Genomic DNA, 19,371 nt, shown 5'->3' with positions numbered 1-19,371 from the left:
GAGGATTAATCTCCAAAGTATATAAACAGCTCATTCAGCTCAATATTAAAAAAACAAACAACTCAATCAAAAAAATGGGCAGAACACCTAAACAGACATTTCTCCAAAGAAGACATATTGATGGCCAAGAGGCATATGAAAAGCTGCTCATCACTAATTATTAGAGAAATGCAAATCAAAACTGGTGGCGCAGTGGTTAAGAATCCGCCTGCCAATGCAGGGGACATGGGTTTGAGCCCTGGTCCAGGAAGATCCCACATGCATGGAGCAACTAAGCCCGTGTGCCACAACTACTGAGCCTGCACTCTACAGCCCGTGAGCCACAACTACCGAGCCCACGTGCCACAACTACTGAAGTCTGTGCGCCTAGAGCTCATGCTTCGCAACAAGAGAAGCCACTTGTTGCTTGGCAAAAAGCCCGTGCACCGCAACTAGAGAAAGCCCATGCGCAGCAATGAAGACCCAACACAGTCAAAAATTTAAAAATAAATTAATTTAAAAAAAAGAATTCCCCATCATTCCTAAGTATGAGACATTCCATTTCAAAACATGAATGAAGGCCAGAGACAGGACAAAGGGAAGCTCTGATCCTGGAGTCATTCCCTCCTCAGTTCAAAAACAGGCTCCTATACTTACCACCTGTGTAATTTTAGTCAAATTATTTCAACTCTATGAGACTTATTTTTCTTTCTTGTAAGAATGAAATGAGATCTAATTTATGGGAAAGTTCTAAGGCCATCCATAAGTCAAATTAAGAACACTCTTGTAGATTAATGCTTTGTCAGTTGCTTCATTTGCAAATATTTTCTCCCATTCTGAGGGTTGTCTTTTCGTCTTGTTTGTAGTTTCCTTTGCTTTGCAAAAGCTTTTAAGTTTCATTCAGTCCCATTTGTTTATTTTTGTTTTTATTTCCATTTCTCTAGGAGGTGGGTCAAAAAGGATCTTGCTGTGATTTATGTCACAGAGTGTCCTGTCTATGTTTTCCTCTAAGAGTTTGATAGTGTCTGGCCTTACATTTAGGTCTTTAATCCATTTTGAGCTTATTTTTGTGTATGGTGTTAGGGAGTGATCTAATCTCATACTTTTACATGTACCTGTCCAGTTTTCCCAGCACCACTTATTGAAGAGGCTGTCCTTTCTCCACTATACATTCCTGCCTCCTTTATCAAAGATAAGGTGACCATATGTGGGTGGGTTTATCTCTGGGCTTTCTATCCTGTTCCATTGATCTTTCTGTTTTTGTGCCAGTACCATACTGTCTTGATTACTGTAGCTTTGTAGTATAGTCTGAAGTCAGGGAGCCTGATTCCTCCAGCTCCGTTTTTCGTTCTCAAGATTGCAAACAGTCCCTGGACATCAGTCAAGACAGTCATGAAATCCTATGCTCCAGTTAAAAAAAGTCAACTGTCTCATCAGAAATATTTCTTGCCGTGTATTCTAATTAGAAACTTAAGTTGTTCTGCTTAGGACTCTGTGTGATTTCCAAATCTAAGTACTCATGTTTCATCAATTCTGGTAAACAATCAGTTTTATCTTTACATACTGTCTCTCCCCCACTCATGTTCCTCTTTCCTTCTGTAACTCCTATTAGATGTATTTTAGATTTCCTTACTATCTGATCTACATCACTTAATTTCTCTTTTATAACTTCTCTTTATATTTTTGTATTGAGATTGGGGGCTTGAGTTCCAAATCAAACTTCACAGATATCATCCGATATCATTTCTTCAACTGTATACAATTTGTTGCTTAATTTGTCTGCTCAGTTTATTTCTGTGATTTTTATTCTTAGAAGTCATACAGTACTATTTAAAATAGCTTCAATTTTTTGATAGTACCTTTTTCCTTTTCCATTTTTATCCCACTTTAATGTTTATTTTATTAAAGATAAATATTAGAAGTATATAATTATAAGGATAAAGAAAATGCTCATTCTTAGGAGTCTAAATCTATTGTTTGTTTCTGTCGACTCCTGATCACGGTGGATTATTTTGTAATTTTGGATAATGAGCTCCTCTGCAGTGAAGGGCTTTATCTATGGGGATCTTGCACAGGCTGATTTAAGGATCGCTTCTTCCAGAGTGCTTTTGCTTCTGCCAGGTGTCCCTGGTTATGTTACCAACTAGGGCCAGTTTTTATATTAATTCTCAACTGAGGAAAGCAGTAATATGAACCTCAAACCTCAGGGTTAACAGACTCATGGTTACAAACACAAATATAAACAGAGAGAAGTCACTCTCTTCAACAGAATATCAAGGCAGAGATAGAAAAACTCCTTATCTCTTTGCTCCTAGGCAGACACCCCCTCCCCCCAAATCCATCACTGCAGAACTGAGATCTTCAGGGTCCTGGCTGTATGTGCAGCTCTCAATACCAATGCCCAGTTCAGGTTCCTTGGTTAAGTCTTAAGGCCTCCTTTTCTGTCCCAATGTGGTGGTTAAAATTCAAGCCCACTGGATAACTGCCCCCATCCCATTCTCCTAAAACAGCTGTTGATTATATGTGATTATTTATCGAACATTTAATGAATGCCAGGTACTATGTTAACACTTTACATATCTTATTTCATTTTGTTCTCATGGAAACCCTTCTATTTTTCCCACCTTACAGATGAGGAAACAGAAAGCAAGATAAGCAATTTGCTCAAAGCTTATGCAGCAAGTAAGAAGCAGAATTGAGATTTGACCTAGATCTATGTGAGCCTGAGTATGCATTGTTAATCATCATACACTGCCACTTTTAAAAACTTCTTCCTAGTGCCTAGGCTAGTGCTAGATGTAAAGTAGTTACTCAAGGACTGTCTGCTGAATGAACATTCTCCTTCGGTATATAAGTCTATTATTGGAAACCCTGAGAACAATTAAGTATTTGGCAGATTTTTAAGAGTAGCAACAATGGGTATAAAACAGTGGATGGGTTATAGGATATCACCCAAACTACTGAGTAGAAATAATGTTGGATGGCACTTCCAGCCATGTTTTATACTTGAATCACAATATTAAAATGTTTGTTTTATTGACTAATCATGAAATCATGAATTTTCTAGTGATGCACGACATTAAGTGTTCAATAATTGTTACATTTGTCATTTGTCATCATTATCAAAACAGAATGCCTCCTTGAGAAGAATTTATAAGCTAGTGGAGAGCACACATGTATAACCTAGATAGCCAGGTATAATGAATAAATATTTAACAGAAAAAGTAAAGAGAGAAAAAAAGGAAAGAGCAAAAGCTGACCAGGGATCTGCAAAGTCACAGGATGACAAATGAACATTTTCTGGTAACATGAATTCACTACAAAAATTGAGCTGGGAACTATTTAACTATTTCTATGTTAAAACAGATGTTACAGAGCAGAATTTTAAAATATATAAAATCCCTGGGACTTCTCTGGTGGGACAGTGGTTAAGAATCCTCCTGCCAATGCAGGGGACATTGGTTCGATCCCTGGTCTGGGAAGATCCCACATGCCGTGGAGCAACTAAGTCCGTGTGCCACAACTACTGGGCCTGCACGCCCTAGAGCCCACGCATCTCAACTACTGAGCCTACATGCCACAACTACTGAGCCTGTGTGCTACAACTACTGAAGCCTGCACGCCTAGAGCCCACGCACCTCAATAAAGAGGAGCCCCCACTCACCGCAACTAGAGAAAGCCCGTGGACAGCAATGAAGACCCAACGCAGCCGAAAAATAAATAAATAAAAATAAATTCATTAAAAAAAATATACATATATAAAATTCCAAAAAATCTTTAGGTTCAAATAGACGTCTTCATAGAATGATTACACTTGTTGTTAGGAATACCATTAAAAACAAAGTATGAGAATAAAAGCAAATATTTATATGGTGCTTACTCTGTGCCCTGTACATACTGACTCATTTAGCCTCACAATAATCCTCTTAGGTAGCTTTGATATTATTAGCACCTCCATTTTATGGGTAAGCAAACTGAGGCACTGACAGGTTAAGCACTCATCACGTCAAACAGCTGTCGAAACTGGGACTCAAACCTACGTTGACTGGCTCCAGAGTCCATGCTGCCTCTGACGGCCATACACAAGGCAGAATTTGAGCTAGGTGCTGAAGATTAAGAGTTTGGACAAATTAGGAGGAGGAGAAGGAAAGGAAACTGTAATAATACAATTTACAACGCATTTAATACAAATTTATTATTTGACCTTAGAAAAGTCCAATCATAGATGGAGACAATAGCTTACACAGAATCTATGCTAAAATATTCACAAAGACTTTTTTTTTAAATGAAACAAGCACTGTATTTTTTAAAGTATCTAGTGGATACTGTTTCAAGTTTGCTTATTTATTGCTTTAGGCTTTTTCACAAGCTATTCCACACATGTATATTATTTCCCAAGTAGAATTCAAGTGCTTGAAGCAAGAGAATGTATGTGTTACTTCTTTTGCAGCCCTTACCACAGCACTGTCCTAGGCACATAATTGGCCCTAAATAATGCTTGTTCAATTGAACTAAAACAGTAACGTCTCTTTTTCACTTCCTCTTACCTAAGGAAATAGATTTAGAAAAAATGATTACATCACTTAAGATAACGTTTAAAATATATTTAACAACAAAAACCCCACAAATATCTGGTAGGAAACAGAAATAGAGGGGAAATGCCAAAACAGAGAGTACTTTTGTCACTGAAAGATTAAATATAACGGCAAGTCAGCAAATTCGAAAAAAGAAGCATGAATTAGTACAAAAAGCAAAGATTAAATTAAATGGACCCACTCTACTTTCTGATCCAGAAAATTCTGAATCTGTAATTATAAATCCTTACTGCTCAAGCTATGCAAATTAAAGGATAAGATTTAAATATGCAAAGAACATACAGAAGAACTGTTTTATGTTACTTTCAAAAATAGAGATGAGACAAATGGAACTAGACCAAGGTCAAATTTATTTTAACCTAGACTTTCCTTTTTTTTTTCAACTACAATTTTACCTGAAAGCTTCACCTTCTCATATTCTAGATTGGATTTCTCTACTATAGAAAAACATAAAAGATATTTCCATGCCCATTTAAAAGACAAAAATGAAATCTATGAAATAAATGGAATAAAACTGGTTCCAATAAGAATTATGACCACTCTTACTGAAATTAAGAAAATATATTATTTTACTAATAGGAGTCTCCTGAAATTTTCAAAGTAAAAGACTAAAATAATAAGAGAGTAACCTCAGAGGTCCAAGTGAAAGTGGAGACATATGTTAAAAATTTGGATGATAGGTATAAAATAGTGGATGGATTACAGGATATCACACAGACTACTGAGTTTCAGAGTAAGCTTGGCCCAAAGTTAGTTCAAAAACAGACCCAGGGACTTCCCTGGTGGCTCAGTGGTTAAGAATCAGCCTGCCAATGCAGGGGACATGGGTTCGAGCCCTGGTCCAGGAAGATGCCACATGCCGTGGAGCAACTAAGCCTGTGTGCCACAACTACTCAGCCTGCACTCTAGAGCCTGAGAGCCACAACTACTGAGCCCACGTGCCCCTACTACTGAAGCCCACTCGCCTAGAGCCCATGCTCTGTCTGCAACAAGAGAAGCCACCACAACGAAAAGCCTGCACACCGCAACAAAGAGTAGCCCCTGCTCGCCGCAATTAGAGAAAAGCCCACGCACAGACCCAACACAGCCAAAAATAAATAAATAAATAAATAAAATAAATTTATTAAAAAAAACCCAAAACAAACAAAAAACAGACCCAGAGAATGGTCAGGTCTAGAAAGAGAATTTGAATAAGGAGGTAAAAGTAGGAGAGGGAAGAGGCTATAAAGGGAGAGGAATGAAGAGCAAAGTCATAATAATAGTACAACAGGATTTGTTGGTACTGCTTAAATCTTTATTTCGTAAGAATTGTCAATTTTGAAGATGTTTTAACCACAGAAAGATTTGCACTTGAATCATTTTACTACATGCTCTTTTCTTTACTAAAAGGAAAATGTCCACCTTAGCAATCTTCAAAAAAAGGCCACATATAACTTGGCAATGACCCATCAAAAACAGAGGGCAGGATAGTTTCTAAAAAGGTAAGAACCAAAATCAAGGGAATTCCCTGGCAGTCCAGGGGTTAGGACTCCATGCTCTCATTGCCAAAGTCCCGGATTCGATCCCTGGTTGGGGAACTAAAATCCCACAAGCTGCCAAAAAAAAAACCAAGAACCAAAAATCAATATTTTAAAGTTTTTAACGTAAAACTGTTACTTTACTTGTTCCAGGTTAGAACGAGACTTCCAAATGTTTGCACTCTGGCCCGTGCCTGAATTTTGAAGGCCAAGTTTCCATGGCTCCCAGAAGGCAAAGGTAACACCCTTATTAACATTTACGGAGAGCCTACTAAATATATACCACCAGGCTCAGTGCAGCATATGTTGGGGGAAGAGGGGGGTGGGGGCATGTATTTATTGGCCATTTGTCTCTTCGGAGAAATGTCTATTCAGATCCTTTGCCCAATTTTTAATTGGGTTATTATTTATTGAGTTGTAAGTTGCATTATTTTTACACTCAGAAAAAACGTTTTAAAAGGCATTTGAATATATGCTAATATATATAATCACTAAGAATGTGGCAAGGTTACTATAAATATTGAGGGTTATGAAGAAACCTCCCTCGTTCCTGATGTACTCCTTTACTCACCTCTGGGGAGGTAGACTGATTTATCTGTTTGGTAAATTTGGTAATACCTGATCTTAACTGTCTCAGCCACCTGTCTTTCTTGAGTGAGCCTGTCAGCAGAAAACAGACCCCGCTCTGCTCTGCTCTGCTCTGTTTAGCTGGGCAGGCCTCCGGACAGGAAAAGACAGAGGAGAAAAGATTGAGAAGAAGATTAAGAAGGAAAAATTAGATAGATGGAAAATAAGGAGAGGTGGGATAGGATAGAGACTTCAGTACAGATAATAGACAAGGAGTTTTTAGAGGAAAATGAGTGCGACAGCTTGGTTGGATGGGAAAAGTATAAGAAGTAGCTAGAGATCTACTGAAGTTGCCTCTTCAACTCACATTGCCCTTAATCCAGTTCAAGTCCTAACTCCTAAACCTTAATACAATCTCTCAACAATCCATCTTACTTTATTCCCTACTAATCTTCTAAGATATGCCTTGTCACATGCTGTTCAATTTGAATATAAATTGGCACAATTTATCAGAAAACAATTTCATAATAAATAGTAAGACTATTAAAACAATTAAGACCTACTAAGTTTCTTTCTGAAGGTTTATGCTAAAGAAATACTCTGAATAGCAAGCAAAAAAAGAAAAAAGGGAGAGGGGGAGGATTCTCTATGCACAAACATGAACAGCAAGGCATTATTTTAAAAGTTTATTCTGTTCCAGGAACTGTTCTGTATATTTTGTACACATTACCTCAGTTAATCCTTTTAATTGCTACGAAGTATTGTTTCTCCCATTTACAAATGGGAAAACTAAGCGGCCAGATAGTTTGTCCAAGGTCATTGTGGCAATGAGTGAAAAATTGGAAACAATCTAAATGTTCAATAATAGGGGAATGATTAAGTAAATTAGCTCATACCCTAGATATTACAACACCTCAAAATATGTACATTATGAATCTATAATGAGGGAAATAGAATCTAAAACAAATCATAAATATGATTTCAACTATGTTTACACACACTCCAGAGACACTGAAAGTAAATATACAGAAATGTTCACAATTCTTGCTCTTGGCTGATGGGAGTACAAGTTAATTTGTTTTGTACTTTTCTGCATTTTGCATATATTTAAACATACAATATTTTTCTATTCAAAAAAATGTTTAAAGCATTGAACCAAGGACACATTTTTAAAAACTCCAAAGAATGCTACACAGTTAATCTATATATTAATATTGTTCACCTCTTTACAAAGAAAATAATCCAAATATATACAAGGTTATCACAAAGTTAGCAAATTAAAAACAAAACAACCAATTTACTAACTGCTCTATGTGCTTAACACTGTGGAAGGCGGTCACTTTAACATGTGTTATCTCACGTGATAAATGTGTGGGTTTTTTTTTTCTTTTGTAAGGTTTGTTTATCCACCATTTCAGAGGATTCCCATTGCCTTAAGACCCTAACTATTTTAGAGCATCAAAGAGTCACTGGATATATTTGCCAATAACCTACAGAAACAGGAGTTCCTACAAAGCCAGTTCTCAAGGGCACAAAGTGGAAACCTCTATGGTGGAACTCTACAGATCTTAGAAATGAACTCATCTGAATTGTTACATAACTTTTCCTTATATGTTTACCAAACCCTAAGTCAAAAAGGTGGTATTTGGGCTTCCCTGGTGGCGCAGTGGTTGAGAGTCCGCCTGCCGATGCAGGGGACACGGGTTCGTGCCCCGGTCTGGGAAGATCCCACATGCCTAGGAGCAGCTGGGCCCGTGAGCCATGGCCGCTGAGCCTGAGTGTCCAGAGCCTGTGCTCCGCAACGGGAGAGGCCACAACAGTGAGAGGCCCACGTACCGGGGGCGGGGGGGAAGGTGGCATTTAAAATTCTGGTAAAATGAGGAAATAAATTCTACAAAATATTTAGTGAATTAATTATAAATTATACTAAACCAAAAAAGGTTCTCATATGTTTTCTTCCCTTTCTTAAAAAACTACTTATATATATTTGGGACTTGTATTTTTCATCAAATGTTTTGATGAAAGGTCTCATTTTTACTGCATTTCCCACAGTACTTAGTACAATGCTGATCACCTATGGGCTCAAACATTAGCCAATAAACTAATAGGAACTAATGCTAGCTTCAAGGTCATTGACAAGCCACCATATTGCAAAATTATTCACCGAAGTGTATATGGATGTTGTAATGTGTAGGTTCATATGGATTATCAGTAAATTAAAATTAACCTATGAATTCAACTAGGAAAAAGAACATAACCCATACAGCATCAAACATAATTTTAACACTATTTCACAGTTATAAAACCTAAGCCAGGAGCTCTCTAGTTTACTCTCTATTCTTCTTTTGAACAAAAAGCAAAAATCTATTAATTCTATCGTTTCAGAAGATATGAAATTTCAAAATGAGCTTAGGCTGATATGTTTACTTTTAATTAAGGCTCTTGTCTCACACAGCCTTTTCAATTATCCTGCAAGCCAGAGGCAGATTACTGTTCAGAAAACACTACCTTTGTAAGCAACTATACTCCAGTAAAAATTAATTTTAAAAAATAATAAAATTTTAAAAAAAAGAAAACACACTATCTTCGTGTTTTACATAAGAAAGACAGTGACTTGATAGACTTGTGGAATGAATATTTCTCCATGTCTCAAAGTTCTATAATGACATCTTACTGTCTGGTGAATTTAGCAAGTGTCACCCTGGTCTTAGATTTTATTGAGCATCAAAACAATCTGTTCCTTCAGATAAGTCTCAATATCTCCAATATGCCACTACCAATATCCCATTATCTGGTTCTATTCCTATTTTTAACTCTCAATCCCCTACTGTCACTACCCCCACTACCATTACCCAGTTCAACTACATCGAGAACTGCAGCCTCAGAAGTTCCCCAGTGGCCTAATGGTTAGGATTCTGGGCTTTCATTGCCATGGCCAGGGTTCAATCCCTGGTCGGGGAACTGAGATCCTGCAAGCGGCGCAGCGTGGCCAAGAACAAAAAAAAGTAAACAAAATAAAATTATTTTTAAAACAACAAGAAAAAACCTTCAGACTTCTGCCTTTTTTTTTTTTTTTAACATTAGCCTCCTCCTGGCATTACTTTCTTTCCTATCGAGCACACTTGAATTCATGGATCATCTCTAGCTACCTCCTTAGTTCTCATATTTCTTCTGCACCCACCCTATAAAACTCCAGCCCTGATCAACCTAACCACTTTCTCTGCTCTTATACCCAAGCTGCTATCTGTTGCTAAAGAAAATCACAATTATGCAGATTGGTAACTGTAAAAACAGTATCCATCCAACCTCAGGTAGGAGCCTCAATGATGGCCAGACATCATTCCTCATAGAGCTCCCGGGACCACGTCCCCCAAAGCTATTCTAAACCTTTACCACTGGCCTCCAGTCCTCTTTGTATTCCTAGCTCAGCAGTCTCAACTGGGCCACATGTAAACAGAGGTTACCAGATGTTAGTTGGTAACTAGTATTTCCCCCTCTTATCTCAGTAGTAGAATGTTTCTATCTGCTGTTCAAGGATATTCTTTCCCTTTCTTACTCTTTTCCACTTCATCAGGAGCATATGTGTATAATCAACCTACCTATGGACTCATTCCTCTCACTGCGTAAGGCATCCTCACAAAATGCAGCTTTCCTTTATCCTAATCCTTACTCTATGAACAACTCTTTGAAGTGCCAGGAAAAATTCAGTCACAAGAATTAATCATCTTTCTGTAAAATGCACAGATGGCAAACAAATGATAAAAAACAAAATAACCTGCAGGATACTTGAGAAATGTCTAAAGGTATACAAAACAATAGGTAAGATACTTGAGGAAGATTTGTTTTTTAAAAGAATCAGTATGCCTTTTCCTATAAGATAATCTATTAAATTATTTTTGTCATAAATAGAATACTACTAAAAAATGAAGCTTATATATAGAGATCCTTACAAAACTATCACTGATGAGAAGGATTAGAGATTTATAACCAAGCTCAAATTAATTCTGTGGTTCTTATCTTTTTCTGGGTCATGGACCTTTGAAGAATCTGATGAAAGCTAAGAATTCCCTCCTCAGAAAAATACACATATACTACCACTAAGTTATGAATGTTATTTCAGGGGGCTCACAGACCCCTTGAAGTCTATTCTTGGGCCTGACATTAAAAACTCTGATTGTTGGGCTTCCCTGGTGGCGCAGTGGTTAAGAATCTGCCTGCCAATGCAGGGGACACAGGTTCGAGCCCTGGTCCAGGAAGATCCCACATGCCACAGAGCAACTAAGCCCGTGTGCCACAACTACTGAGCCTGCGCTCTAGAGCCCACGAGCCACAACTACTGAGCCTGCATGCCACAACTACTGAAGCTCACACACCTAGAGCCCGTGCTCTGCAACAAGAGAAGCCACCACAATGAGAAGCCCGTGCACTGCAACAAAGAGTAGCCCCCGCTCGCCACAACTAGAGAAAGCCCGCGCACCGCAACAAAGACCCAACACAGCCAAAAATAAATAAATAAAATTAAAAAAAACGAAACTCTGATTGTTCCCAAGAAATTATATCTTATCCATGTCAAATAGGTAGATATTGTTTTCTATTCCTATAATATCTAAATAAATATTTATGATATTAATTCTTACTGTGATGTTTGACACAACAGTGACATACTAATTTATATCTCCAGCATAACAAAAGTTAATAGAAAGGCAGGAAGGGAGACAGGTGTAAAAGTGAATATGCTTTCCTATAACTAGTCATTCAAGAGAAAGTATTTTGATGGGGGTTTGGGAAAAGAAAAAATTCCAGAGTAAGGTAGTTTATCCTAGGTAATAAATTCTAAGAAAAGAATAAAAAACCAAGAGAAAAACTTTGTCCCAGAAGAAGATACCTTCCAATACTTTGAAAGACTGTTGACAGAATACGATTTTTCCCCGAAGATATTTTATTTCAGTGGAGAATATTCCCTAAAGAAAACACACATGATGAAAGAGACACTATTAAATATATTCTACTGGGAATTCCCTGGCAGTCCAGCTGTTAGGACTTGGCACTTTCACTACCGAGGGCCTGGGTTCAATCCCTGGTTGGGGAACTAAGATCCCACAAGCCATGTGGTGCAGCCAAGTAAATAAACAAATATATATATATATATATATGTATTTACACACACACACACACACACATATATTCTAGCACAGTTTAGTATTGGTGTACTCAAAGTTTCCTTCTGTAATAGGGAAGAACAAGTCTGACACCATACTGGATCTGCTTCTTCTACTTTAACGTTTGTATTCTATTGCTTTTTGTCACAAGTTAAGAATGTTGCCTATATCCTAAAATATACAGGATAGCCCATTCTCAAGACTCTGACCTTTAAAGGTAAAACACTTTTCCATTCACGTAGACATAAAAAGTTGCAGAACAGAAAATAACATTTGTCTTGTTGGAGGTTTATAGGAAACTGTGATTGGACCTACCTGGAAAGCTGGAAGAATGAAGGATTCTGGCACCAAGAAGTTTGCAGCAACCAACCACACCCCCACACCTTTTAGTATAAAGGGGCCTGAATTCTAACTGGGGGAAGATGGTTCTTTGGGACACTAGTCCACCACCTTCTCAGTCTGCTGGCTTTCTGAATAAAGTCACTCACTATTCCTTGCCCCATGAACTTGTCTCCCGATTTACTGGCCTGTTGTCCAGTGAGCAGTATAGGTAACACCTGTACTCAAAGTTTCTTCCTGGCAAATCCACCAGACATCAAAAGTATGATGACAGTGATCAATGGATTCTAACTGCTAAATTAAAGCTTCTGTTCAACTTTCATTATAGGAAAAAACTCTAATTTTTGAATAACCATGTTTTCCTTAAGTTAAAATATATCAGGCTTCCCTGGTGGCACACTGGTTAAGAATCCGCCTGCCAATACAGGGGACATGGGTTCGAACACTGGTCCGGGAAGATCTCACATGCCGCAGAGCAACTAAGCCCGTGCACCTCAAGTACTGAGCCTGCGCTCTAGAGCCTGCGAGCCACAACTACTGAGCCCGTGTGCCTAGAGCCCATGCTCTGCAACAAGAGAAGCCACCGCAATGAGAAGCCCACGCACCGCAACGAAGAGTAGCCTCCACTCGCCGCAACTAGAGAAAGCCCGTGCGCAGCAACGAAGACCCAGTGCAGCCAAAAATAAATAAACAAAAAATAAATAAATTTATAAAAATAAAATAAAATTTATCCACCTTTTTTTCTCTCTGGAGCACTATTACTTTTGTAATAGAGAGGAAGGAGAGGAAAAAAGGAAGGCATAAAATGTGTTGTACTCCTACCCCACCCCACCCCAAGGTCATAATAAACCATGACCTGTTCTGACTTTTGAACTTTTCATGGAAGGCAGGTTAGGAAAAAACCAAAAGGTGAGATAAGGCAGAATAAGCTACAGGAGATATTATTCTGGATATCTTTTTACGTACTCTGAAGCACTGTAACAAAATGGAAACTCTCCAGCAAAGGCTATACAAAATACATAGTTTTATACAAAGTATTATACAAGTACATGGAAACTGTAGTTTTAAGACAGACATTCTTAGAATATTTGTTTCATCAGCATAGATAAGTGTTCCCGGAGGAGAATTTTTGCTCATAAGTTTTCTGCACACATAGGTATACTCTTTGAGGCTGTCAGGGAAGGTAAGCCAAATACTCAAAGGTCAAAGCCCTGTCATGGTTTACTAGGGAGTCCCTAGGTTTTCCCCAGGCATACAGCTGAAAGAGGACAAAAAGCCTATAGGCATCAAAATGCACAAAATTATAATTAACCAAGAGGGTACCTGATATAATAAAAAATTACCTCCTGAATTAGACACTTTAGGTTAATTTGAAATAGACCTTTCTCTGGCTAGCAAAAATACGAACTTTGGTGGACATAAGACCTATTAGGTCAATTTTAAACTAGAGTTCAACTGTAAGACTAAGACAACAAACCATCTTGTCTTATAAAACATTTAATTATATGATTAAAATAAGGAAGTCACATAACATTGCTTCTAATTTTGGCTCTTTACAGTGCTTATGCAATGCTATAGTTAAAAACTCTAACTGGCGTGACAAAGAACTCCACAACAATTTTGTTTTCTTAAACTATTGGAGCAAAAGAAACCTAGTGATTACTTTGTAAATTGTTGAAAAAAATAAAGCCTAATGACTGAATTTGGATTAAGAAATCACAAATGGATACAACACGTTTTTTTCAGGAAACTAAACTTCATAATTTTCTAATCAGTATAGTTTCTACAAAATTCCACTCCTCTTTTGAGTTGAACATGAGGGAGGAAATCAAGTCTGTTACTTGGTATGAATCCTTTTGAGACCTGATTTAAGTAAACTTTTTCATGTCCACAGTGGAAAAAAGAAAAATCTAAACTAATCTTTGGTGGTTAATAAGGGAGAAAAATAAAAAACAAAACAAAACTCCACTAGGCTTCAATAAATAAAACACATGTTCACAAAAATAAGTCCTTGTTGAAAAATCTGAAGCAATGTTTTTCAGTTCATTTAATAATTCTTTTTGAAGATTTTGTTGTACAGAGCTAATACCTGCAGAAGAGAGAAAAGTGAACAAGGAAAACAATGTAGGCATAAAATAAAAATACAAGTGGTATGCTCTCCAATATCCAGGAACAACAGCATTCTTTATCTTATTATAAAGTTCACATATTTTAAGGAAATTATTTATTTAAAAACCTATATATAAAAGGTGCTTCAAAATATTAGGTTTTTTTTTTCTTTTTTGCGGTACGCGGGCCTCTCACTGCTGCGCCCTTTCCCGTTGCGGAGCACAGGCTCCGGACGCGCAGGCTCAGTGGCCATGGCTCACGGGCCCAGCCGCTCCGCGGCATGTGGGATCCTCCCGGACCGGGGCACGAACCCGTGTCCCCTGCATCGGCAGGCGGACTCTCAACCACTGCGCCACCAGGGAAGCCCCCAAAATATTAGTTTGCCTTCATTCAAATTACAAATCCACAGCCACCTAATTCACTGGGTTTTCAAAATGCAGCAAATATAGAAAAAATGTAATTATTTATTCAGGTAGTAGCTTTCCAAGAAAATCAGGTTAGTATTCTCATAAGAGAACTTAATAGGTATAACAATTACAAAATATTGTTAATTACTAAAATCTCTTAGGTACTGTCAATTAAAATATCAAATGCCCAAATGTCAATAAAGTTGACTAAACGTGTCACTTACTCCTTCAGAATTCTTCCTACAGTCAAAGGGAAAAATACCCTTGATTTGTCAATATTTTGACAAACACACACTATTTTTCCTTTCCACGTGGCTAATGATGATGAAAAAGCGGGAAGTCCTAAGAGATGGAAGGGAGGAGGTGATATAAAGGCAAAAAGTTTTCATCTCCAAATAAGTTAAAGAGCAGAATCTGAAAACTGTGACTAAAACAATTTAAGAAATCTCAACCTATTATAAGATTCAGAACTTTTTAATAATGTATTTCTTTTTTTTGAAGATTTAGATATGATTTTTTTACTTTTTATTAAAGGATATTATAAAATAGTTACTTCAAATGCATTAAAAAAAAGTATTCCTTGGTTAAAAGGAAATATAATTTCCCCCAAAGGAATGATACATAAATAAGGAAAAGCCTATATTCATGTGAATCTTCAAGGCCCTAAACAGAACACACTCATAACTGTATCAAGACAGATGGACATATTGAGTGCAGAACTTCTCAATAAAAATATAATCCTTGCAAAGACCACTTAAATTGAGCCTTTTTAAAAACAGAAAATTGCCAGACTATCAATTATTCTTCCTTAAATAACTAAAGAAAAATTTGCTAAGACTAATTTGAAGCAACAAAACAACGTATTCTCTCTCTTATCCAACTAAAATGGTGTCAATGGATAGCCATCTATATTTAAAGACAAAATGAAAATGCTCTGTTTTCCTACATAATGTGTATGCACCTCTCACGAAACAAGCAACATCCAATAACTATCCCCTTCCCGAAATCTGTCTTTGATCCTTTAACATTCCACACACTGCCAACACTGTGCTAGGTTTATACTGACTAGGTTTTACAGAGGGAGTTTGTTGACTGATCAGGTAATTTAAGATTTCTTTATACCATAAAAGTTGTGGAGGAGGCATGTTTCTCATATTAAATTATACTGAATATTAATTAGGCCTTCAAGTAAATTCTGACATTAAATGTAAAAGTACAGCTAAAATAGTATTTAGGTAAGCTTATCAGAATACAGACATCAAGATAAGAATGATGATGGGTCCTACTGATCCCCACTGAAGTCAGTGAGCTGCAGTTACCTTTCAAAGAGGGTTATCTTTAAGTTATAACAGCTCTGAACAAGAGATGGTGCAAATCACCACATCTGTTGCAAAAACAACTTAAAACACATTCCTTGTCAATATGTCAGTAGCGTTCTCTAAAAAACTGCCATATTCCCTTTACAGTTTAACCAAACCACCACACACGTGTGTGTGTTTTGCTATTACTCAGGCTCCCAGTGTTTTACAGACAAAAAACATACCCTCTTCCTTCCCAGTTTTTGCTAAAAAGATTTTCTTTCCTTTAATAACACCATCATATATAGAAGCGCATTTACAGAACTCTTAGCCATACCTGAAACCGATTCAGAAAATAAGCCTCCAACAGTAGGTACTCTACCTGTTTACCATAAAGTTCAAACTTCTTGTATGTTTTCAAGTTCTCCCTACTTAATACCAACAGATATAGTAGACAAAGACTCATACAGTGTCTTGACACACTGTTGACACGCAGATGTAATTAACTGTAACGATGACACACCAGGAAATGACTGAGCACTCTATACATCTTACGACACTCACTAAACAAGCACAGGGCACCTGTTAATCCTCCTCAGTCAACACAAAAAGGAAGAGACTTTTTGGAACTTTCATCCTGCTAGAATCTTCTCAGTTTGAATATCCCAGCACTCTAGGAAAAAGATTTTTAAATTTACTCCACAGAATTTACCCCAGACTCTCAGGGTAAGAAGATATCTTAAGAATCACACAGTAATCCTATAGATATGTGCTGCTCAATAAGGTCTTTAGCCACCAGCTAAGACATGTAGCTGGTTGGAATTCAGATGTACTGTAAATATAAAATACCCATGAGATTTTGCAGATTCAGTATGAAAGAATGTAAAACATCTCATCATTAACTTTTAAAACTGATCACATGTTGAAATGATATATATAGAAATCAAATAAAATATGTTAAAATTAATTCCACCTACTACTTCTTTTTTACTTTGTTAATGTGACTAGAAAACTTTAAATTGCTCATATAGCTTGTGTTATACTTCTATTGGGCAGCACTACTGTAGACCCACAGCCTAAATTCTGGTAGCAAACTGTCACTTGGCATTTCCCAATTACAACTGCCATATAAAAGTCAAAAGAAAAATCAGTATTTTGACTTCTCTGTCAATTAAACGGGGATAGTAAAAAAAAATAACTTAAGAATAGTGTAAAAATAGTAGAATCAGTTTGCCTGACACCACTAAACAGATATTACATTACTTCAAAAAGGCAAAAATAGCACAGGATGCAAAAACTACACCTCTTAAAAAAATAAGATGGGAAATATACAAACAAGGTTTTTCTAAAGAAGTAGCTCTAAATGCTGATTATAAAGTTCATTTTTAAGGGAAATGGATATTTCTGTCATTTCTAGCACCTGGGACCTCAGAAAAATAAAATGTGTAAGATTCTGTCTCTTATTATTTAAGCATCGTCAACCACAAACAAACCATTAACACTATAAAAAGGGAAATAATTACCATAACCTAATTCTCTTTTCCAAAATCAAAAGAATATAACACCACTCAAAAGCAAAATTAAAAACGACATTAATTTCTCTAGAGTTGAGTAGGTTATCTTTGGTCCACAAATATAAAATAAGAAAGCATATTTTATGGTAGGTATTTTTTACCACAATTTTTTAAAGTATATTTTAAACGTGAGAAATTCAACAACGCAGTTCTTTGAGTGAACCATTTCTTCCTCTACCGTAATAGATCTTTCTGCTTTGATTTTTAAAATATTTAGGCCTCAAGGGCTCTTGGGGGAAAAAATCCAGTGTATTTCTGAATGTACAGAAATATTTTTATAAGGAGAGATGGGGAGACAGCTCAGTAAAAGGATCGGGGGTATGGAGCTCTCTCAGGCGTTCAGAGGATGCAAGAATAACTTCTAGAGTTGTCAATGGGGAAAATATTTAAAAAAGAATAAAAAAAAATTAAGACCAAAGGGTTCCCAGGGCTTCCACAACAGTTGACAAGACACTTTCTACGGTGTCCTCACAAATTTACAACCCGAAAAAGGCCATACTTGGCCATCAATTCTTTATCCATTTGATATTCATCAGCCGAATAAATCTTCAGACTTCTATTTGCTAGGCGATACATTCCTTAGGAATCTTTTCCTTGTGCATTTAAAATACCAAGCTCAATTACGCTCCCAGTAAGGTACGCAGAAAGGACTGTACATATTTTAAAATAGGAAGTTGAATGGCTGCAGTTTCCTGCCTTGGTGGAAAGGGTGACGGGTAAAGCTCTTTCTGAGTATAATCCTTAAATACTGAAATCGCTCTCAAAGAATTGAGTCTTCTATCACTATCCAATAGGTAAAAAGACTGCCAAATTTTCCATTAGAGCATCCTATTTTTAGAGTCTTTGGAATCGGTCTTTTAAATTGTATTCCACAGTACAATGTGTTTGACTAAGTTTACAAAGGCAACAAAATAAGCATCCTAAGACCTTACTGTTTTCAAGCTCAGGAAGGAATTTTAAACTTTTCAATCCTATTTTTTTAATCTTAACTTTAAATCTTATAAACGCGCAAATAAAAATAAAGACTAAAATAAATATTGGCCCAGAGGGAGGAACGGAAGGGAGACACTAGGTGCTTCTTGACAACCTAAGCGGTGAGGGGAAGAAAACAGGTATGAAAGAAAATAAAACCACCCACAGGGGTGGAGAGACACGGCTGTGGGCAACAGGACAAAAACGAACAGAGGCGCCGTGGAAGCCGCAGGCTCTGCGGGGAGCCGGGAGAGGGACAACTCCTGGCGCGAGTGCCCTAGGGAGGGAGAAATGGGCGCGCTGCGCAGGAAGAGGCCACGGCGGCGACAGAAGAGAGGGAAACGGGAGAGCGCAGAAAGGGAGGAGGTGAGGGAACAGGGCTCCACCGCACCGAGAGGGCAGAGGCTTCGCTGCCGGAGGAAGACAGCGCCGGGGGAGCAGCAAGGGGGTTCCCAAAGGCTTTACCCTAGACGCGAGCCGGCCGGCCAGCTGCGACCCGCTCTTCCTCTCCTCACCTGGGAACCGGAGACGAAAGGAGGGCTACCGCCAGGCGCCGGATCCGCTTCCAGCCCCGCTTGCTGACATGGCGGCCGACCAGCTGTCACAGAACTTGCTCGGGTCTCCCGCCGCTCGAGCGTAGGAGACACCTCTCGCCTTCCCGCCCCGCCTCCCTCTGCGTACCCCTCCCGGCTGGCTGGCTGGCTGGCTGGCGGCCGGCGGCCCGCCACCGCGGAGCATAGAGCGCGGATGGCTAGAGAGGAGGTGCAGAGGACGGACGACCATAGACTTCGAGCTCAGACACCGCCTAGATGGTCCGTCTCTCTCCTCGGCCGTCCACTCACAGTCCTCGGGCGT

At 38.1% G+C, this 19,371-nt stretch overlaps 1 protein-coding gene across 5 annotated transcripts in view; it reads right to left on the bottom strand.

Moving 5' to 3' along the window:
• CNST (consortin, connexin sorting protein) overlaps nt 1–19,322 on the bottom strand; it is a 125,299-nt gene extending 105,977 nt beyond the window's left edge. The window contains exon 1 of one of the 5 annotated variants that reach the window (XM_033430337.2): nt 19,032–19,322. The gene's annotated coding sequence lies outside the window, so the exon portion shown is untranslated. Of the gene's footprint in view, nt 1–16,307; nt 16,432–18,981; nt 19,006–19,031 lie in introns of those variants that run through there. The other 4 variants (XM_049713540.1, XM_012533602.3, XM_049713537.1 and 1 more) reach the window with 4 other exon arrangements.
• Between the last annotated feature and the right edge of the window lie 49 nt (nt 19,323–19,371).

Source organism: Orcinus orca, chromosome 1, assembly GCF_937001465.1.
Source record: "Orcinus orca chromosome 1, mOrcOrc1.1, whole genome shotgun sequence".
Classification (NCBI taxonomy): Eukaryota; Metazoa; Chordata; class Mammalia; order Artiodactyla; family Delphinidae; genus Orcinus; species Orcinus orca.
This window is presented reverse-complemented; position numbering and strand designations above follow the sequence as displayed.